This window comes from Varroa destructor, unplaced genomic scaffold (genome assembly GCF_002443255.2).
Source record: "Varroa destructor unplaced genomic scaffold, Vdes_3.0 BEIS01000001.1, whole genome shotgun sequence".
Lineage (NCBI taxonomy): Eukaryota > Metazoa > Arthropoda > Arachnida > Mesostigmata > Varroidae > Varroa > Varroa destructor.
In genome coordinates, this window is record NW_019211454.1 from 60,754,497 (window position 1) to 60,778,279 (window position 23,783).

A 23,783-nucleotide genomic window follows, 5' to 3' on the forward strand; every position below is an offset into this window, starting at 1 on the left:
GAGGGCTAAGAATGTTGCTGTCAGTACAGGAAGCCATAGAGCTCGCTTTTAGACGATGAGAAGAGAATGCGCAAGCGAACGCGGACCCCAAAATCGAGCGAGCGAATCGTCCGAAATGGAGCTAACGAGCAGAGACCAACCAGACTATCAGTGCGGGCAGGCAGGCAGACGAAGCACCAGAGAATAGATGCAGGTTGCAAGTACTCCTTATAAGAGTGAAGCTGTTTTGCACTGGTTTGTTGGGTAGGATTACTTTTTTCAGCCCTGCTTTTATGATGTCCTTTACTATAAGTGATAGTGTACAAGCAAATGAGTCTCTGGTCCGATATATTGCATCGCATGGAGCCTTAGAAGTGCAGGGGGTTGAGGAGGTCGGGAATGGGCTTGCCAGACGGAGGAGGGAACTCTGACCGGAGAGGAGGAAAACCAAATAAAGAGAGGGAGAGAATACGAACAGCCAGAGGTCAAGGTCGGCGTGACTCAAGGCGTACTCTTTGCTGGTTCTTGTGTCTCGGCTGTCACACTCACCAGCAGTGCCTCAAATCAGCCCGCCGGCCAGCCTAGGGAGCCGATCGACTCCCCTCTCGTTCGACGGCGAAAGCGGACGCATCGGTCAGGGCAGCAGCGCCAACGACGACGATGACGATGCAACGGACAAGAATGTGGGCCCTGTCTGCATCTTGGGTAGCAGACTGGAGAGAGGGAGGATCCCGTTCCTTGCCTTCCTCATAACTCAGCTCCCGTTGGCTCAAAATCTCCTCTTAAGCCCCTTTCCTTCAGGTGAGGTCGAGGGTACAGAGCGGGGCGGGGGAGGGGGGGGGCACACGATGGGAGAAGGATGGCGACGACAATGAGGAGATGGAGGACGAGGAGCTAAAGTTGGACATCCGTTCACCAACAGCAGTCGAAAGGCGAGTTTTGTCGGGAGCAGTTGACTGTTGAAGCTGAGTTACATCGTGCTTGTATCGGCTGTTGGTGTTTGCCCCTGTGGTGGAGCTGGCGCTACCATTGGCGGCATTTACAGTGCCAACGGTGTTACATTTGAATGGTGGATGGAAAGGGTAACAACAGATATCGACATCAGACAAAGATGTTACTGGGAGCGACAGGGAGCCACTAGTGTCGATAGTCAGTGAGGTGTAGCTATTACCCGACGAAGTAACGAACGCGGTAAAAGTAATGGTTAAGGTGGTAGACTCATCGACAAAGTTTCAGCGCAAGACAATGGGGGCTTGGTAGGAAGGCGTTGGGGGTGTTGAGAGGAGACCGTAAAGTTTAGAGGCCGTCTGCATCAAATTGCTTTCGTTGCCTGATATTTTAGAGAAAACGGAGCTCGCTTCATTCAGTAATCATACAATTAAACCGTTGCGTAGGGTGGCGCATAAACACAAATGCAAAACATAGCAAATGATATAATCAAATACGTTGCAATGATTTTAAATAGGTTTTTGCGACGCATTCGAGGGCATTATAAGGAAAAACATTTACTACCAATGAAAGCTCAAATATGCGCTAAACTGCTACGCTATAGAACTCACTGGCGAAGATGCATCTTGTTCAAAACCCGTTTAAGTTTTTTTTTAATGGGGCAGACACAACTCACTTATGTGTCATACGGAAACACGGATGATCATACAGGGAACACGAGTAGAAAAAATGTACATTTGTTTTTATATAAACGTCAGACATGGCTTACCTTTGCATGTTATTTGTTATCTGCTTGTACAACCGTTCCTTACTTACATGGCGATCAAATAAAATTGATCTGTACAAAAGCGGCCAAAAGTAATATACATTACGTCTGATACAATCTCATGCGTAAAATGTTACCAATTTTTCCTAATAGCGACTTTTTGACGGCGTGTTTAAAGGGGGCTAGTTCCAAATAGCGTTGTCCAAGTATCTAAGTTATGGAAGAACGACACCCGCACATCATGCTTCCGATCTGTCTGAACCTGTCTGTAAAGTGACCTAGCAACCCAACGTTCAGCTGCCAAACGTGCCGTTGATTTAATCGAACACTGCGTTCAGTCATTATAACCTTCTATTCTCATATGAAGCGTGAAAGTTGTCGCTCTGCTGGTACCTGCATAAAATCCTAAATAACCTATAACCTCCTAATTTCCGTTTTTCCGCATGACAAACAACTACTCTGACGAGAACACATCACTTTTGTAACTGTGCAGTTATTGTCTAGTACATTATTCGAGTTGATCTCGTTATGATGATGAAGTTTAAGCAAGTAAATGACACAATTCAAGGTTGTGTTGAGCAAAAGGGCTTGATTATTCTTGTGAGCCCTTCTCAAAGGCCAGCGCTACAAGACTATACTAGTTTTTGGCTTTTGTTAAGAACAAAATAATATGAGATGTAATAAAACAGTAGTGAGTTCTTCAACTTTGCTTTAGAAGTACATCGTGAATTTGGATTATCTGTGTGATTGTGCCTGTGTGAAGAAGCACGCCGACTGCGTGATGCTTGGGATCAATTAATCAGAGACGGGAGTTCGAAGGGCGCCCCGATAGAATCGTGTTCTCCTAATCAATTAGAACTGCAGAAGGTCCAACGCCGCACGTGCGGTGAACGACGCACGCAGAAACACTCAGATACAGAGTCACACAACGTGAGGCGGTAGCGATGATGATGCCGTCAGCCTATAATATAACCCGATTAGTTTCGTTTCAAGCGGATGAACGAACAAAGCGGTGCACCGCAGCAGGACGCCGCTCAATAAACCAAAGCCTTCATTCAACATATTCCAGTATCGTTTAAAAGCAACGAGTTTTGAGAAGCACACGGGCGATGCCGCTTGTCAAAATGATCTACTTACTGGTTGTGGATGATAAACAACAGTATTCTGCCAAGGAGTAGTTGTAGTTGGTGTTACTAAGGTAATAGAAAAAGGAGAATATAAGTAAACAGCTGAGAGATTCTACCAGCCGCGAATAAAACGGATGACCTCTGTTGCCCCTGTGCCGCCAGAAACTTCTCAAAATGGGGCGACTGACTGGTTTCAAGTGAGATACGCACAAGGCTGAGTTTCACTGGATCCGTTGGCTATTACCACTTGCGCGTATATACCTGTTCGTTCGTCGCTTGCGTACTTGGGCGGGCTCTGCAATGTTGCCCACTAAGACATTGGTCCGTACGCGTCGTGTCGCCTGTTTAGAATAATGGTGATTCTAGCCCCATACATATACGCCAGATCATGTCGTCGATAGCGACTCCATAATGCTACTATTATCTCCTGTGCCAAGAATGACATTAAATAGTATTGTATATAAACGTCAACAAAAAATAACCAGACATTGCATTGCCCGGAGGCTTCTAGCTAATCATTACCACTGGTCGGTTTCGTCCTGTTTAAGATCTGTCTTGCACACTGGTCGTGTCAAGCTCCGTAAGGCTAAAACAGTCCTTGATCTGTATGACGCAGGTTGAAGACAACCATTGCTCATGGCCTGCGATGATGACGCTCCTGTTGCTACAACATTAAAAAAGCGTAACGACAAGACGGCACGACAAGAGCTAAAATTTCGCGGCTACAGTTGAAATCGCATAAGTTACAGAATATACTCGATAAATGCAATGCATATACCTTATAGGTATATGCCTTGCATTTATCTTCTATATATTCGGTAACAATAGTGAGCTTAGTCGCTCACCGAACCAAATACGTAGATAGTGAGCTGAATAAGGTAAGAGCATAGAAATCAACAACGAACGAGTAATAGCGAGGCATTAAATGGATTTAAGCATACAATGTTGTTTAGGGAGAAACAGTAAATGGAAGAAAAATTGATTGGAGTTAGTTCGATTGAAATTTTCGTCGTAAATTGTATTTTCTGAAACTTTTTCTCAACTTTTAAATATAGAGGTCGCCGAATCGGAGCATATTGATTCTTGTTTTGTCATAGCCATCTACGAGCTACGCAAATGTTGACAATCGTAAATACGTTGTACTTTAAAAAGGATTAGCAAGCGGCTGAATCAGCTAGCAAACAGAACGTCTCATTTTTTTTTTCTGCAGACGCAATAATTGAGAAAAATGGTTTGGCTTGAAAAGGAAAAAAAATAGTTTAGATAGGTGACTATTAAAAAAAATGCTGCTATTGATTTCAAACAAAAAGGTCCGCACTAACACTAACAAACATAGTAGCATATTTCAGCGATAGAAAAGCTACAATGCATCTAATGCGAATGTTCGGGCAAGTTCGAAGGAACTCTAGACGTTAAATGGTGCCTTTAAATTCTACACAATTAATTAACGCTAACAAGAGCACTCCTAGTTTACTTATATAATACGAAAACCAGAGCATACTAGATTCTCAATATAACCTAAAAGTTCGACTCGGAAATTAAGGAGGTGGATGGTCATAGACACTGGGCAAATATAGGAGTTTCTTGATCGGTGATATTTTTTCTACTTTTTCGTAATATGCCACGTAAGCGCGCTTCCGTTGGAAAATAACAGTAGCCTTAGCTGGGCAAATCTGCTGGATATTGTGAAGGAGAAGTTTTTTGGGATATCATCTACTTGTCGTTTTCGAACCTCATCAACCCAGAGTTTACTGTCATGCCAATCTAAAGTTGAGCTCAAGCTTGATCTAGCCAGAACTTACCAAACCTAGAATTGTCTGCCAAGTGCTAAATATCTAGGTCGACGACAAACAGGGTTCGTTGGAGCTTTTGAACATTTGTTGGCAGATTTCGTACCAGAATAAACCACAGCAGTTGACTAAAACTGTCAAGCCTTTGGATGCCTGATTTGGTGGGATGATGAATTTTTCACAATGCACACTTTGATTATAACGGGGTTTTTCTAACGGAACGTAGAAGTTTGAAAACTGTGAAAGAACATCGCTAGTAGGTAGGTAGGTAGGTAGGTAACATCTTTTGAAGGTGAATGAAAGGCTATTTTAAATTTACAAACATAGTGCACCTGGGCCGAAACTCTACATAGGATGCTCTTATGTAGGTTAAAATGGTCTTGTATGCTATATTGGCAAGGCCATTACTGCAAAACTTACACATTCGGCTGAAATGACAGGTGCGATCTTTAGGAAAAGATTTAGCCTCATATAACCTAAGTCTGTGGAACTTGCGAGATGGCTTAGCATTGGGTCGCTAAATCTGAACGTTGCGGCTGAGAGTGTTCAGTGGAGAAAATTGAGCTTGCGAATTAAAGCTACAGCGAACAAGTTATATATGTGTACAGCGGTCCGTTTTTCGAGACAGTCCTAGTTTGCTATTGTCCGAAATATTTCTGTTATTGTCTGCAGGACGTCTTTCGGCACCTAGTCTCAATGAAGGCTGCGAGGAGTCTCAAAACAATGCCTATCTAGGTTCGTAGCATATAGGTAGTACGCGCTTGTAATCTTGCAACAGGGTTTGCTGAACAATAAGCGGCGGCGGCGGCTGTAGTCCCTTGAACGAAACAGTCGAACCGGCGATTGGAAAATTTTCGTCAGATGCCACGTACGGTAGCTTTCAATATTGACTGAGGCTGTCATGGGTGATACTTCTTTCGAAATTCCCCAGGGATGCCCATATCGACAGGACGTCCTCCTCTCGCCTAAGGACCCTCGAGGGTATACCTTGAGATCAGCAGAGGTGAGGGCAGAGACGTGTCCGTTTTCTGGTAAATGATTTTTACCCTGAAAGTCGATTTCGTGTCAGTTGGTCTGTTGCGATGACGCCGGAAATTGATCCGGGTCCAATCCAACGTTCGCGTCACAAAAACTACATGAGCTAGGGTCACTTCGCGTAATTCATTTGCTAGCTTTCTTATTATCTATCTACTATAATCTATAAAGGCTAATACGCGGCTACGATGCACATATAAGTCCTTCTCAGGGTAAACTCGTAGGGGCTGTTGTACCTGCACCAGGTCTACTCGGTCAAGCTGTGGTTGTTGTTGAGGCGCTCTAGAAGTATCAAAAGAGTGTGGGTCTCAGGCGTCATTCCTCTGTTGGATCTTAGGTTCCTTAGGTACGATACCGGTGAAGTCAAATTCGTCTGTATTCATTTAGTCATACATTCCATGGTTGGTACGAATGAGAATTCTGCATTATTGGTTGACCAACATTGCTGAATCCTCGCCTCCTGAGGCTATATATTATCGCATCACTTTCTTAGGAGCTGTATTTGAACAAAGCACAAACAAGCAACACTAACAGCATTAAACCCCTGATTAAAAAGCACAGTTAATTAAGCCCTGTGAGGTGGGTGATTAGGGATATTTTGTGTGCGAAGTTAAGGCGGGCGAGTAATGGACGGCAGGGCGAAGGTGAGGTTCCAAATAAGGCAACGTCATTAAGCCTTGTTTGTATTACAATAACGTTATATCATTTAACGGAAGATAAACGCCAGCCATCGTGCAGCGAATTGAATGAAGATTGTCTTTCTATTTATTGTAATGTTGAGGTGTGGTAATAGAAGATGTGGTAACAGGTATTGCTTCTAATATCTGTGCATACAGGCGGATGGTGTACCTGTAAACTCGTAACAATCGCCCTTTTATCACTGCTGTTCGCGCTTCTTTCGTGCTGCAAGCTTTTTTTGGGGAAAGATACACGCCAGATTTAGGTGAGTCTAAGGTTTACAACGTGCGATTTTGTGGTTGTAAACAAAGCGTCTGAGCCACATCAATCAACAACGTCACGATGGTAATCACTATTAATCACTGTGGACGAAAAACCCCTAATAACTTCAATTCAAATTTTTATCGTTTCGTATTATGACTACTAAGAGACCAGCTCCTGTTTATATTATTATTAAAGTCAAAGCGCTAAATACATGCACTGTAAGCTAAAATAGACGCTTCGCTCGAATGACCCGTTTGCATCCTGTTGTAAGTTAACCCCAGCCGTTGTAAACCCATATTCTTTGTCGCCATAGCATCTTCGCTGGCCAGCTGGAAGAATAACTGTTCTGTACTAGTCACACGATTAGAAACGAGAAGGAACAACTGTCTACAATTAAGTTAATCTCTACGAAAATTTTACTTAAGCCAGATTTCACGTCATCACAAGATGAAAAAATCTGCTTTACAATGACTTTTGTTTGTTTGTTTGTTTGTTTTTTTAACTATTATTTGAGCTTAAAAATGTTTTGTATGTAGGTCTGTCGTAGGTATGCATCGCTCATTCGATCCCTTCGATACTAGCCTAAGCCTCCGATAAAGCGGTAGGTTCAGCATTGCAAAGTTTTACACATTTTTACGAAATATGTAGGTAGTGAGCATATTTTGTAATGAAAATGTGCATATTTGCCGATCATTCTAAACAAAAGCCACCATGTAGCCTGTTTCTATAAACTCAGTAATATAGTAAAATAAGACCAGTAATCAGTAAATAGGAAAATAAGGCCTCGGGTTTATATACGCTCAAAGACACATAATATCTCTCTAACGCTTAAGTTGTCCTTAATAGCTCTGTATTGACCCCCTCACCGTTTGCTCTCCTACATCTATACGACATGGATATATCTCGAAGTTACATTTTTTTTCTGGTGGAAAGAAACTCATGTCGTTAGGAAAACTAATTTTTATGTTTGGAATATCTAAAACTATAGACGATGACTTCAAAACAGGACGACAGTCACTATTCTACACAGCCGTTTAGGTATGACTCGTCGCTCTGCGCGCGGGTCTCAGCCGTCGATTGAACGCGTTGCTCGCATATGCTGCACGCCTGCCTGTTTATATTACTTGAAGGCCTTCGATTTATCTGTAAACTTTACTCTTCCGAAAGTAGATTCGAAAGGAAGAACGCTTTTAAAAGCCATAGCGGCAAACGTGTCTATGAAAGGAATGATTGTCGTTGAAGCATGGGTAAGAGCATATGATGAATGCGGGAGAAAACACTCATCGACATAGAACACCCCGATTTGTTTCGTTTGGCCATCGCTCGATTAGGGTACTATAATTTCGATAGCCGTGACCGTCGATGCTAACTCTTAGCTTAGCGTGAAAATTAGCTTTGAGTTCACCGAATAGGTAAACGTAAAATCAAATAAACATCCATTTTTCAATAGATTTTAAATACAGTACATACGCAGACGTTTCGCTTATTCATTCGATGCGAATTTTTTTACTAGGCAACGAGTTAAGGCAGGACTATGTGCTCCGAAGCAGAACTGTTTGTAAGAAGGTAAAACCCTTTTTACGAGGATTTAGTTCGTCATTGAAATCCCCTTTAGTTAAACCAGTGGCACACGACAAGTCGCTAGCGCAAAAACCTGTGTCGTCCCGTGTTATCTAGATTTTCGGGGAATTTTCCATTAGAAAAACCACAAACAATCAGAATCCAAATACTGTTCTTACACAATGTCGCATCACTGTTTATATAGTTGGATGTAAATGGTCACTCAGTTCAGCATTGCAGAAACTGTCGCAATCTACACACGAAGGCGACTTTAAACTTCAACTTAGCTTTACGAGCTTAGGGTCGGCCATCATTAAGTTAGCTAAATGAGCGAGTCGGTCTCTCTCTCTCTCTCTCTCTCTCTCTCTCTAGAGAAGAAAATACGCAAAATTCAAGGTCCATTGAAAGAAATTGCACTGTCTGCACCTAAAACGTTCTATAATGTTATAAGATATTATTGAATGGATATTTTTAGTATCTAAAAGCGGTAAACAGACATAGTTAATTCATCATGAAATTTGCGATTTCTCCACTTTAGGATGATTATATTTAGAGTTTGACTGGCTTAACATGTTCAAACTTAAATAAATCAGCCGAAACACTTGATTTAACAGAAATGAAAACGCAAAAAATATGGTATGATACCGTACCAGAATAAGTTTTGGACATAAGCTGCCTGATCTCCCAGATAAGATCTCTTTCATAATGCCTCGAAACAAAGTTGAGAGCGTATTACAAAAACAAAAATATCAGTGTATAGTTCTTTTTGTTCGGGTGAACAAAGTGCCAATAGTATGCCCAGTTCGTTAATACGATCCCTGTAACTAATTCAGTAATACTCATTTTTCACAAATGTTTGATTTAAAAAAAAAGAGCCACAATATTTTTATTTTGGCCGTGAAAATCGTTAGGAAAAGCTAAGTGTAATGCGTTGATCTGATGCTTGGACTTCATCTAAAGACGGCGCAGACCGTGTTATTACTTCGCATAAGATAAGCGTGACTGACCACACAGAACAGCAGGGAAGAATGATATCACAAAAAATTATTATATATAAATTGATGGGGTTGGCATGGTACACATTTTCGATTAGCTGATGCTGAGCGGTATCAAAGGCAAATCTGGTGTCTTCCATGCGGAAGAAACTTTTTAACCCTTTCGATGCGGTAGAAGCCGTAACTCAAAGTAAGGTTGCGAGGGCGGTACTAGTAAGTCCTCATCGGAATACTATCCTAGCTTAAAGAAACCGTTTCCTGACTCTCCGAACGCAAAAACACTTAATGAGTCGTATGCCGTATAGAGAAGCATCTGTTTTAAATGCCAGTGCTATTTTACCTTACATAATCACGTTAAGTTAGTGTTGTTCAGACCTTTTCTCATAATAAGTCGACGCGAGTACTAGTCAAGCCATGTACGTTCTAGAAAAAGTTAAAGAAACTCGAACTTTTGTGAACCTCAAAAGAACACTTGTGCTTCTACATTTAGAGACTCGCCTGCGCTCGATCTGAAAGCATCTGAAACTGTGAAATACCACAGGGGAATCAGAATGTCTCGTTATTTTAAGGATTTCCACACTATCATACGCTCTAGTATCTGCTACACGCGAGACTACATCGAAGGCCCGAATGGCGTGACCACCTAAACTGGCTGTGGCAATCGTTTTAGTCAGGGGCAATATTGACTTACACCGCCCCTGCCACTTTGTCTTGCTTGCTATCATTGTGTGGCCATTTCAGCCTTTTTTACTTCAGAAGGCATCTGGGTGCATCCGGACGGATCTGAAGCTACAAACAAAAAGAAGTAGCCTGCTCACCGCTGGATAGCCATAGTTTTGGTAAATTCCCTTTCGAAGCTAAACGCCTATTCACAATCACGTACGGCTGGCGAAGACGCCATACGCTGCTTGGCTTGAGCGGGCGCTTGAAGACCCAAAGGTCGCCTTTAGATGTTTGGACAAAAACCTGAGTGAGGCCAAAAATCAAATCCAATATGACTCAGTTGACTAGTTACTAAATCAATCGTTTGCTGTATCCGGAATCTTACTGAATAAGGTACACGTTCATTAGGCCTCGTTTGACAGAAATCCATTTTTGTCGAAATATAAACTACAACACAAAGAAGAATTTGCTGATCGTTGCGCGCTTCTACGTATCAGCTAGTCTAGTTTCGCAGGTAATGTATGATGTAAAAATAGGTATTTCACAGGGTCGTTCAGTATGCCCTGACAGAATTTAAGTTAGTCATAGTCGAGCGAAGGCTGACACGGTTTCGGATGTAGAACTGACTGTAAATTCATAACAAACACAGTCAGCCGAGCAGACGCTCCGTCTTATTAACGTAGCCCCAACAACAGCCGTGTACTCTGTTTTATTTTAAACGTGACGCTCATTAACTGCCCTATCTCCTGTATCTTTTCGTTTACTCGCTCCGGTGCTTATACTATAACCGCGTATAACATGTACGGGATAAAAACTCAAAGTAGACGATGCAGGAGAATTATAGGAGTGACTAGAAACCCGTCGGGCTATGCAACGCATCACGCATGAAATCAGATCGGCAAAACGTTCTGCTACTTCCGGTACCTTAAAAGCATAAACGCGTAAAAGATTTATCCACTAACTTTGCGAACTTAGAAGTTCGTTGTATTCGGCCGTCATTATCTCTGCGAAAAGCTGAGCTCGTTACAGAAGTAACGACACACCAAATTTTGCTATATCCAAACATAGTAAAAAGCTTTTTTCGATCCATTAGTCTCAACGTTGAATTTCTCATCTTTAGCGTCCAGAAGTTTGAATCCTACAAAACTGAGGTATGCACAGCTCTCCTAGATGATTCCATTGGAAAGTTTGTAAAGTAACTGTTGACTTCACTTGACGTCTCCTAAATGGTCGAATTTCTACTTTGCTAGTCCTCTCACAAAAGGTCTCTCCTAGCCAGCTCGAGCGCAGAATTGCCAACAGGGTATCGTTAAGTAAAGGATTGCTTCGTAGCGGTTCACGTTTACTGACATTCCCCAGCGTCAACAACTAGAATAGTGGAAAAAAGCTTGTATAAACAATGTTTTAATTGCATAAATATGTTTCTGCAGATTGAAAACCGTGACTACGGGTCCGTCTACTGTCACGGAATGCGCCGTAAACTTCTTTAAACCATCTGTTGTTTTGTCTATACTGATGTACAACATGTGTACCTGGCATTTGTGTTATATGCGTGCGTGTCTGGTAATTTGTTTGGTGGATTATCACAGCTTGAGCAAAAAAAATTGCCAACAAGGTGTCGACGAATGAAGTATTACTTCGACAATGCCTTTCCACAGAAGGACTATTAAAAATTAGTGGCTCACAGAGACTGTCGGTGCGGATGTCAACAACGACGCCATCAAGCGTTCGTTTCGCAAGCTACTTAGAAATAAACCAATTAAGGTAAGGTGGCTTTGATTAAATTACGTAATACTCAAAGAGCAAATGGCCGATAAGCTTAGAAACTAAATAACATATCTTGCTACAGTTCCTGAAAATAATAGGTCTGCATGACATTACACGAAAGGGAATCTTTGAACAAGTTACGCAGTAATGTTCTCATAGACAAAAAATTATTACGTCTCTCATATTGACCCAGCTTAAGTTTAATAGATGGTTATATTGTCAATTGATTGATGCGACCATTACATCTACAGAAGGATAATAACTTCGATTCATCCAAATGGCCACTACGCTTAAAATGGTTAAGGTTATTGTAAGTTGAAGGAACTCGGAACAGATCCGAGTAATCAGAGCATTGTTTGCGATACACAAATGCAACTCGTGGCTTCCGTTCGGTAATGGATATTACTAACGGCTCTAAAGCAAGCGACAGGATGATGTGCCCAGATGGTACTACAAAGTCAATTAATTTTACAGATCAGGGCAGCTATCGATGCGAATGACAACTAGTGAATCAGCCATAATGAGCGAATTGGGTTGCTTGCTAAACGTACCAGACGAGCGAAACGACCGCTGGCAATCTTTCAATCACCTAATAATATGCTCTGGTCCGAGATAAAAACTCTGCCAGCTGGTCGCGTTCTTCGGAACTATGCGTCCGTGAGTAAGCTGAACGCCAAAGATGCATGGTTGCGCAACAGGGAAAAAAGCGTGAGTGGAAACACGTCTCTCTCCATTTTTCTTCCTTACTTTTGTCAAATCGATCAAAGCTTAGAAATGCCGCAAACATCAAATAACGATTATTTTCAGCTTATCTATTTATCGCCGAGCTTTACGAGTGTATACGAGATAGTTCGACAGTTATTTTGTCCTCTTCCCCAAGTGGGTTTCAAGAAAAAAGACATAGCTAAATGCAAAATTAATTGTTTTGTCCTGGTACGTTCTTGTCTGCCTAGCTGTCAACCATTTGGCGCTACAGCTTATCTGGACTGCTCGGTAAAGAAGACAACAGATGATCCCGGTTTGTCATGGAACGTGTCTTAACAGCCTGATGGTTAACCTATAGCCGATATGAAAAACGCTGAACTTAGCGATTTAGTTGGTCACTTAACTTAGCTATTCAAAAAAACTGTCAGAGGTTTCCTAGATTAAGTTTTCTAGTCTTCATGTACGTTTCTTGAAGTTCTCAGCATTCAGGCAGTCCAATATGTGCTCATTCCAAGCTCTGAATCGTCTGATGATATCGACGCTCGCTGATTCGTCCCTGTTTTCACAGTATCTCATCTCTCGAACGAATGCGGTCAATGGCATGTAAGACTGACATTACGGGTCACGGCGACGCGTTTGCTGTCATTATCAACGACGTCAGCTTCTGTGCGTTTTATAGAGGAAGGATTACCGAGCACTGATATTCTGGGGTGTTATTACCGGTGGCGATGAAAACTTAGGAACACATCTCAACTGATAATAGGTAACGACTGAAATTACGATAACCGCGGACATCTGCCAGATTAGAAGGAGACCGTGGCAGCGTGCTAGTAGAAATGAGAAATGCATTTAACTTCGCGATATAGGAATGTACGCATGAAGAGAAACGCGAAACGGAAAATAACACAGGTAACGGTTCCGGAAATAAAATACTGGAAGGCTTTTATCAGAACTCGATTTTCGAAAATAACGAAATACAAAAAAAACGTGTATCGCCGTACTGTAGACTTTAGGAATAAATTACAGACACAAGATAAATGTTTCACTTTTCTACTAATATTGGTAAACACGACATTTTGTTTTGTTCTTCCTATGGCGCTATGATCCCCCAAGATGTCACTGACAACGTTTACAGGAAGCAATTTTATAATAACTGCGCAAACTTTCATTTATTTCATACTAATTTTGAATTTAAATAATCTAAAATAGGCTTTCAAATAAATAAATATTAAAAGAATCATGAGGAAGAAAAAAAAATCCTAAATATTAAAAGGAATATAAAAGTGTACCAGTCAAGCGGTATTGTCTGTCAGATATATTCTCCAATATTCTAGGTGACTTAATTAGCTACATTTTCAAGTATATGCTTAAGATGTAGCAACAGATAAGTTTTCTATGCTAACATTGATCGAATACTACGCTCATACGTACGTCAGTGAATGTTACAAAGAGTAAAGTGTCCATTGTATTGACTTCTTTCAGTTCGCGCATTCAGTGACTTTTGGCAATGATGATCCGTTTTTGATCACGTCTCTACCGAAACGATCATTTTCATCATATATTTTGCTATTGGGCGCATCTAGCTAGTAATGCCAAAGTTATCGTAAGTTCCTAGACATAATTCTTGTATTTGTAACAATTAGTGATTTTCAATACGTCTTCTGTTGTACAGGATAAATTCTTACGAGCAACAAGCCACGAAAACTTTTAATAACGTTGTTGATAACACAGTAGCGTCATAAGAAAAAAAACAATACGCTCTGCACGACGAGAAGTTCGCGTCAGCTGGAAGACTACGATATTGCAGCTGGTGTTTTACGCATAAAGAATGTTATGAATATATAAAGGCGCGTTATTGGCTGGAAGAAAACCACGGCGCGTCCAATACATCCAGATGACCACAGAAAGCAGGCAGACTATAAGCGATTCTCGGCAGCGATCCAAGTCGATCTTGATGGGCTTTCCGTTTTGCACGTGGTACGCATCTTGTGCGTATGTCCCAATGTGACAAAAAACGCGCAAGATAAAGCGTGATCTTAATGTTTTATTCGAAATTGATTTTTCGAAGCAATTCCCCGTTCGCTGTACCTCTTATTTTTGATTATTCGTGTCCTAATTTATCCCAATGATTTACCTCGAAAATGTTCTACTGTCATGCTTCTCGAGTTCTACACATGAAAGTCACACTAAAAAATTGATTTGGGTGGAAAAATCGTAGCTTCTGTCGTTCTCATATAGGATTTGCCGTGTAAATGCAGAGAAAAATTGTCAAGATTGAAATCGAATTATATATCTTACAGCTACCTCCTGGCTTTTTTTTTTATCCATAATATACGCGTCTAAAATTGAATACCTATCTCTTATCCTGAAAACTGTTTCGTAAAGTAGTTGCCTTACTTAGTTTTTAAGGAGCAACTTCTTTCTCTTATAATTCAGTGTTATATTGGATAAGTTATGATTATTTTTAGAATTTTAATTTTAGGACGATTGATAATTTTTGAAAGGTTTTTCATATAAAGATGTTCGTTTTTCTATACTCTTTGAAATTAAGTGCAAAATAAAAATGCAGTCTTTCTGATTTTTGCCATCGAAGGGTAACATAATGGTTTATACGAAAATTGTTGTGAATTTATCAGATCTATATTAAGCTAAAGCTGGCAGACGGATTATGTGTAATGAAAAAACGAGAGGTCTATGGTAGCACATCGATATTATGATAAGAACGTTACAGCGTAAAGCCGGACTAACGATATCCGAGTGAAGAATTTGGCTTACGCACAACTGGGGGTGCACTACAAGGCCAGGGATTAACTCTACGTATAGAGTAAAATTCGTTTAAGCTTATATTGACATTTCTAAATCCAGAACAGTTATCTCTCAAGGTAGTAAGGCCCGTGCTCTGTGGTAGTGGCCTAAATGCAAAGAGAAGACGGGCTCCTGTAAACGATTCGTGGGATAAGATGGTAAACTCATTGTTCCATGGGCTCGGATAAATAGAAAAATAGATTGGCTACGTTATAAAAAATAATTATTGTCGCTCTACAGCTGCAACAGGATAGTGGATTCGATGCAGCAAGATTCCGAAAAAGTCTAGAAGTGCAGTCCGATCTCCATGGAAAAAGAGGTACATACTTTTACAGTATACTTAGGTCTGAAACCGTACCATAGCTGATATTAGATTGCGAATTATTATTAATCAAATTAGATAGGTAAAGTCGATGGGGTAATGTAGCATTGCAAAAACACTATCGTTCCTATGGTAAAATAGGATAGATAAGGCAGGGCGTCTGCAACGTGGGCAGATGTGACATGGGCAGATCAGATTAGCTGAACTAATCAGCGGTAGAACAAATATGGGGTTATATTCTATTATTGATATTCATAGAACTATTACTTTACGTACAGGCAGCTCCAACTGGGGTGCATCGTAGTTTATAAAATGGGTCCTAAAGATGCCTGTTACTAAAATCCAGGCTCATTATCCTTTCAGTGACGTGGATTTGCTCACTGTACGTTCGAACGTCATGGTTAATTAATATACTAGTTTTTTGCTCATGCTTGTTATACCGCTGTAGTAATTATCCATCGATAGAATACTGTCCGTCTGCAGGTTTATTGTTGTCAAAATCATTACCTTCTCTTTGTCGTATACAAAAGTTCTAAGTTACCTCTAGGTTAATGAAATGATTTTTAGACATAAGATATTGATCTTATAAGAGGAAGCCTATGCATGGCTGCGTTAAGCATTTGGAACTATTTTTGATTTATGAACTCAAGACATCTAAAGATGTTTGGTAAAACATACGAAATAACAATTCCATAATAAATATCAGTTATTTCATCATTAAGAGCAGAACAAAATATTCGTGAGAACTTTCGGACCATGGTGTCGGTTATTACTTTAAGCCATTTAATTTACATCAGGAAAACACCAAATTCGATACTGGGCAATCGCCGGTAACAGAGGCTTTTCCCAGGGAAAGGGGTCATAGGTTGTGATTATAGATATTAGTAATAATGTTGATTCAATACTTGTATGATAATATGCACCATGATGATCATCATGTATGCAAGCGGCTCGTCGGTACGACTAACTACGTGCGGACTTTCGTGGGATAGCAAAAGGTAAAATGCTATGGGTATTGAAAGCGTTAAAAACATCCTCCTTAGCAGAGTTCTGTATGGCGGGAGTTGAGTTCGAAGTGACGGGCTGTAGTTCATCGTTAGGACGATCCGCGTCTTTGTACATCTTTCGTCTGCTAGATCTTGTTGAGGACGATCTGAGGCTCCCGCAGAACGCCGCACCAGGCAGAAATACCGAAGCCCTTCTTGCGACGCTCCCTTTTTAATTTCTGGTTATGATGATGACACCGCTCTGTATTATAGTGATAAATCTAAAAAAAAAAGCAGGGCGCTTGTGTTAATTTATGCACCCATGCACACCGTGTTACTGGGTGATTGCGGAGGGATTCTATTTGACGTTCTCATATATATATATATATATATATATATATATATATATATATATATATATATATATCATTTATTTTTATACTAAGCTGTATAATAAAAAAATCACTCAGAAATATCAATCAATCCGATGGTGTATTTAAGTACTATAACTGACAAATTACTTACAATACCCGACAAATAACTCGTTTACTTTCTAGCTGTGTCATTAGTTAGGAAAGCAAGTTTTTTTTATAATGCAGCTGAATGTGCCAATTCCATAAAATCTTTCAATGACTGATAAAGAAACGTAGTAAATTGTCATACCCTATACCTTAATATACTTCTTGATTATTTTGGGATACTCAGATTAAGAGCAACGTCCTATAAATTTTTACGATTCTAGGGTCTTGTTGGCGCCTATTTGAGTACAAAACCCTGTACACATCCCATGGATGCAGTTTTTGTCGAGACCAAGAAAAACAAACGGGAAAATGATCACCCGTTATGCTGTTGAACGGTCTTTCATGTATCCGCTAGGGCCGGCGCAAACTTAGGATTGCTGTCAAATGAAAAACGTGGTCTTTAGCGAGAAAGGTAAAGCTGAGTTGACAGGTGGACAAAAAGTGGGTGCCCCCTTCAATCTGCGCCTGTTCGAACTGTTGATGGGAAACAGTTCTGTTTTTAATTGAACCCCGTTTACCCTAACTAAACTTACGTTTAACTTTATTATAAGTATATTATTGTGCATGTCTAATATTTAATAACGTAATGCAATAGGTAAATCATTTTAGATTCAAGACGATCTTACAAGATCGATGAACCATAAATATTTTCTAGTCTTTCTTAGTGTTTTTTTGGTTTTCTTGCTTTTTAGCGTTATTAGAAGGTTTGACATAACTGCTTTGTTTTCTTGTTAACTTCTCCGGTGTTGCAGAAGATGTCCTCGAAATAAAAAGGAGAATGCCAACGTCGAAACTTAAACTCAGTGGTGTCCAACTTTAACTTAAAACTGTATATACATACATACAAATGTAATAATTTAGAATTACTTTAAACAAACTTATGTAGACGCCTCAACATTTCCAAGGCTTCGAGGGTAATATCCTGAATACACAGCTAAAGCCTCAACTTTTTTTTATTGGTCATAGATTCTTGTTAATTAGCAACACCCCATCAGCGCTAATAATTATGGTTTCATCATACACTACAGAGCAAAGATTAGTCGAAGTAAACAAAAGGCTCTATACCATCAATGTCAACCTGTAAATAATATATATCTATATATAGAGCCCAGTTATATTTATTATGTATGAACACTTTCATATGGTATGTTAAGTGACTTTACCCATTGTTTGTTAACGGCATGGACAACATTTATTTCCTTCGTTTCGCTATATTGCTACACAGTTTTCATATCACATGTTAAAATTATTTAACCTCGTCGTTTAACTTACCGCTAAATGATCGAAAAACACTATAGGATATCATTGACCCAACGACGTTTACTTGGTTCAAGGGTCGGGGCAATACAATCCTGTTGGAAATAACCCTTCAAGAAATAATATATATATATGCACATGATTGAAAGGTAAGTCAATATTCTTTCTTGATAATGAGACGTCGCTGATCGGTTGTCGGATACGCTGAAGCTGACAAGGAACGGTATGAAGGGGGCCGGATCGAAAGCTTTGGTTTGACTGATTCCTGCGTATGTAAGTTCTCACACAATGCGTTTAAGCCAATTATGTCTCTCTTTATTACTAATGGAAATCACTAAGGTGTCTCATGCTAAAACCAAGACGACAATGTGTTGAGCATACAGGCTTATACGTCATCTATATGAGCTTGCATAGCTTCATCATTAGGTGCTCAAAAATGTCACACTTTACGTAAGCTAAACTGACTTAATCCCATTGTTATTAGGTGAGAAGTGTGGTATCATGGATCCTATATTATGGGTACAGATGAACAATATTAGCCATGACGCTTAATGAAATGGTTACGTTGGATCATGTCACGGAATACTGATCATTACTAGGTAACCCGAACTGCAAGCATCTTTCAACAGAGCTGTCAATCTATTCAGCATCATCCTATTGACTATAGGTATCGCTTAGCATTCATGGCTTACTGCGTGAAGCTATTGGTGTAACCCTTTAACGGGGTCTGTAAAAAGTGCCAAGCAAGTGGGTATTTACACGACAGCAATCCTGTAAGTGGGCATTAGCCAAGTCAACCTGACACGGCTCCCAAACAAAACAGGACACAGGGCGGCATGGTCTGCTTCGAGCGCATTGCCATGTTAACTATAATTAACGTATACACTACTGAGATGGTTCAATTCTCAGCGTCCATATGTTAATAATCACGAAAACTAGGAACGAAGAGAAAATAAAAAGTTGAAAAATAACGTTAACAGCGGCGCGTATGGTAGCAGCTTTGAATAAGTTCAGCTAGACCCACTCCAGTTAGGCCCTCAGCACTGGTAAGCTTTAATACCTAAAAGTAAGTGACCCAGATGACTTGTTCCCATCAAAATGACAACCAACAAAATAAATCAACAATAAAAAATTTAAGCTTAGGCTCATAAGTGATCTGTAAGTTTCTCGTGAGTAGATGCATTCAATCCTACGTTGTAATAATACAATCTACCTATAAATGGTAGATAGAGCATCGAATCGTCCAAGAACGGTGTTCCGAAAACCAGGAAGTGCTCAGTCAAAATACACCTGAGCCGTATTGGAATGACGCGATCGCAACGGAATAAAAACTAACGTAAGGCGGGAACTCAACTACACGTGGAGTAGCTTTCACGGGAAAGGTCAGGTCGCCTCACTAGAATTTGTGAAGAAGCATCTGTAAATTTGCAGGTTAGGCGAAAATCACTTGATTAGGTTAGTATCTCTAACACACGTACGATAATGAAGTCTGTCGCTTTTGCAAACGTTTTCACAGCAACACGGATGAATTTGTGCGCGGAATTTCTCGTACACGGGACTACTTGCTAAAGACCTATATCCCAAAAAGGACTCGACCTGACAAAATGTCAAGAAGGTATGGCGGATGAAGTGTCGCCGCCTCGGAGCAGTGCGCTCAAAAACATTAGAAGCCAGGTTTTTAGCCTCACGTTATGTTGGCGCTGTCCGATTGTGAGGTGCATGTGTCAACCGAGGGTCTTCGTTAGGATGCCATTCTCACGGCAGCTGTAACGGTAAGCCAGAAAGGGTATTTTCATTGGTCCCAGTAGTAAGCTTGCTTCGAAAATATTGGATGGTTGTGAGGGATACGCTTTATCGCTTCGGCTCACGGGGTTACGTCCGGCGCTTTTGCGGCAAGCCGAACCACTGGTGTTTTCAAATCTTCATCTCATCCAAGTGATTCTAAAGCATCATTAAATTAAGGCGCGATACTGCCCAGAAAGAAGAGCCCGCTTCCTAAGTTCCGGAACACCACTGTAGTGATGGAGTTTGCGCGAACTATATATATATCAACTCAGATAAGCCATTTTGAACGTTCGTAATGCAGCCGCCAACTAGCAGTTGGAGACAAGCAAGGACTCTGCTTGTCTTTCAGAAACGCAGAATACAAAAGTGAACGAGTTACCTAAGAAATTCGCAGTAGCCCCTTTGTCAATCACAAACAATCAAGTACAGCTGCCAGAACGGCTTGGATCGTTAATCCGACTTTGCCGAGGTATTGATTACCAAAATTTGTGGTCAAAAAAGTCACTTCCGAACTGAGATAGGGATGCAGTCGTCGCACCGCAGAAGAGGCGGTGGTCAAGGGACGAGGGCATCTAGCCCGCTAACCCTGATGAACGAGCTGACATAGATACTTCATTATAAAATGAATTCTATTTACAGCGAAGTGTAGTGCTCAGCAGAACCAGTCCTGCCCAACTAAAGACACATTGCAATATGTGTATATAACAATGTACATACAGTATGTGTGTTCACACGTAACTGTCAGTAATATTTTGTGTTGAAAACGATGACTTGAAGAAAAAGAAACGAATTTATGGATGGAGTTCCTTAGACGTCATCGTACTGTTCGTTTTAACTTTACGTTTAGGCTTAGAACCAATTTTTTTCTTCGAAGTGATAGGTAGATAGTGATAACGGCACGGTTTCTTTATAGGATAGCTGCGCATTACGAAGTTGAAACTCTGTGCGCCTCTACCGAGAGGTCACTTATAAACCATGCTCCTATCGAAGTGCACACACGGTAGGAACGTACCGGAACTGGATATTAGCTTTGATGATGACCGTCTTTGGAATCGGCAGCGGCGGGCGCAGCGGATGATACTGCCTTGAGTGCAGGGAAACGCGACCCAAGTCACTCGGTTGTTTCGTAATACGAGGCGAATTCGAAAAAACAAAATATCAAGAGGAACATTTGGTGCCATTATTAACTTTAAGCTAAATATTGTTGGTAATAACACGTAAAGTAAATTACCTCCCATCTCATTAACTAATAATCTCTTATAATTATAAGAACAAAATGCACACACATACAGAGCAGGGGTGTCTTGTAAACGGTCTTAATTACCGATTACAAGTTATAATGAAAAATAATAACCAAGTTCTGACTCAAACGAACAGCTGTTTTCAATTTGACCGTGTTTTGTATTTGCAAGAAAAATAGGGCATTTTGGTTCGGTAAGATTCTCACTTACCGCGTTAAGTTTTAATACCCTTCGTTACATAACCGCCAAGTTGTCTATTTAAGTTTCCTGAAGACTCAGCCTTGTTCTTCAAAGCAGATTACAGATAACATCATTTCCACATACAACTTTAAAAGCTTCCGTTTGACAGCTAGCTTTTTCTACCCTACTTAACAACAGTTCGTAAAGTTAAAATTTACATTCAGGCTGGTAAAAGTATTCATTTGAAGTTGCGTTTAGAGTGCGAATTTACGATGGGAACGGGATCTTAGTATCATGAAAACTGTTTTTATAGCGTTACACGGACGAAGACTAGGTCTAATGAGCACGTAGATTAAGACGTTCCTTATCGTTGAACTTATTTTTATGGTAATTCGATGGACGACTCTTTTGACAGAGAAATAATAGTTGCTTACAATTTTATTATTAGTTTTATTGTTTTTATTGAATGTATCAAGAAAATGAGGCTATGAAGTATTTTTAATTTGTTATACTTCTAATTACGAAAATTGTACTTTAGATAACAATCCCGAAGCGTTTGAAAATGGCACATTTATTATAATAACAGATGAAGTCTTCACATCGAAATAGAGTTGTTTATCGTGTACTAAATCGATTTTTCGAGAGAAACGGTACTCAAATTCTTCATATATATCGACTGATCACCAAAAATACTCTTACAAATTCCCCAATGCCTAATCTATTATAGGTTGTTCTATTAAGACACCATTTACAGGATGTTTATATAATAAGAGGAAGCATGTTCTAATGAGAAACCACGTTACTAACATTTATTAATTGATCGAAAGGATCAGGCCCACATCTCAACAAGCGCTTTTAATGGACCTTAATATTTACTAAGGAAATCATACGTTTTAAGGAAATGGTCAAAATTTCTCAGATTTAGGCTGACTTACGACGTTTACTATCATAACAAAAAGACGAATTTTTTTTTGTTGTTAGATGGAGGAATCGTTCCCTGTGTATTGCCTTTTTTATACGCCGACTATTTGCACTGCGGTAGCTTTCAAGGCCAAATAGAGGGCAACTTTAAAGGCAAATAGAGCTGAACAATTGTTGCCTGGAGCGATCTGTTGACCTGTTTAATACGTCTTTGAATCAATTACTATTTTGTATAGATTCTTAACTATGAGTGATAAAACTAATCTTTTTAGCTATGAGTAGTTGAACATGAAGATGTTGAAATTATAATCACTGTTTTTGAGTATTTTTTTGCTCAGGCTAAATAATTTCCATTAATAAATCAAGCAGGTACCAACAGGCCCCCGTGCCGCAGACATGGTACCATACATTGAAAAATATTATGGATATTTTTTTCGTTCGAACTTCGCAGGTTCGCAAGGCCATCTGATTACACTGTTTTTCCAAATAAAGATCGCTATCACTTCTGTGCTCTGCTGAAATTGAAAAGATTATTTAATGTTGTCACGTTGCGGTAGGGTCTAGAGCTTTTGAAATCAAAGGTTGATTTATTCAACTCGAGAGCTCGTATGGTATAGATTTTTTTCAAGCTATTTATGTGCACCTCATTGGGCCTTTCAGATTTCACTATGGCTAAAGCTTGCGTATAATTATTGCAACGTTCACTTCAGTGTTAGATCAAAGACAGCCTTTGCCCTCATTCGAAAATTGCTTAAAACTCTACATAGGGAAGACTATTCATTATAGACAAGCATTCATTCAGTAGACGTTTCATTAACTCGCTCGGATATAAAACATAGACATAGCCAGTATGGTCCTTGCCTGTACATAATCCATCAGGTCTGAAACTCAACGAGATTTCAATGAATCCGTTTTAAAGACCTAAAAATGTTCCAGTATTTAACACCTGCTTATTGAACGTAACCAAAAATTGACTATTTGCAGTTTTCGAAAAGATTTTATCTTGAATTACTTGATTAGACGCTAATGAGTGTTTGTTTTCATGTTGGATCGCGTCACCCTTATTTCATCTACTGGTTTTGAAGAACCAGCAACCAGCTCAGTCGATCCTTTAGTAAATACTTAGCTGATGCAGACGAGTTTCATCTGTGTGTACCGAGTGTCTCGCACCAATAGGCTACACAGATGATTACCCCTCATGTAGCAGTGCGTAAACTGTAAACGACTGCTACATAATGTGCGTAACTAATGCAGTGTTAACTGTAATACTCAGGTCTCAGTACAACGCCACAGCGCGTGATTTGAATACGCTTCGGTACGTGCCTAAACTATAGCATATCAGTTCTAGCGGAACTTCAGTGGCTGAAGTTTAGAGAGAATCCACTAGATGTCAAACTCGCGCCCATGGAAAAGACTGGAGTAGCGCAGACAGACCTTAACACGTACGTTGGCGGAGCCAGTGGTGGAAGTTTCTATCAGTCTTTGGTT

General features: G+C 40.2%; 2 long non-coding RNA genes across 5 annotated transcripts in view; one reads left to right on the plus strand and one right to left on the minus strand.

Moving 5' to 3' along the window:
• The first annotated feature begins 9,855 nt into the window (after nt 1-9,855).
• On the plus strand, nt 9,856-18,068 carry LOC111255282 (uncharacterized). 4 transcript variants are annotated; one of them, XR_015319697.1, is made up of 8 exons: nt 9,874-11,569; nt 12,047-12,280; nt 12,526-12,590; nt 12,846-13,186; nt 13,760-13,880; nt 15,323-15,401; nt 17,133-17,323; nt 17,664-18,068. It is a non-coding gene; the product is annotated as an uncharacterized LOC111255282 (long non-coding RNA). The 4 variants fall into 4 exon arrangements; XR_015319699.1 differs by lacking the exon at nt 12,526-12,590 and having other exon boundaries at nt 9,856-11,569; nt 13,760-15,401; nt 17,664-18,067; XR_015319696.1 differs by lacking the exons at nt 15,323-15,401; nt 17,133-17,323; nt 17,664-18,068 and having other exon boundaries at nt 13,760-14,883.
• LOC111255283 (uncharacterized) overlaps nt 15,399-23,783 on the minus strand; it is a 58,105-nt gene continuing 49,720 nt past the window's right edge. The window contains exon 8 of the long non-coding RNA XR_015319709.1: nt 15,399-16,671. This is a non-coding gene — a long non-coding RNA (uncharacterized LOC111255283). The remainder of the gene's footprint in view (nt 16,672-23,783) is intronic.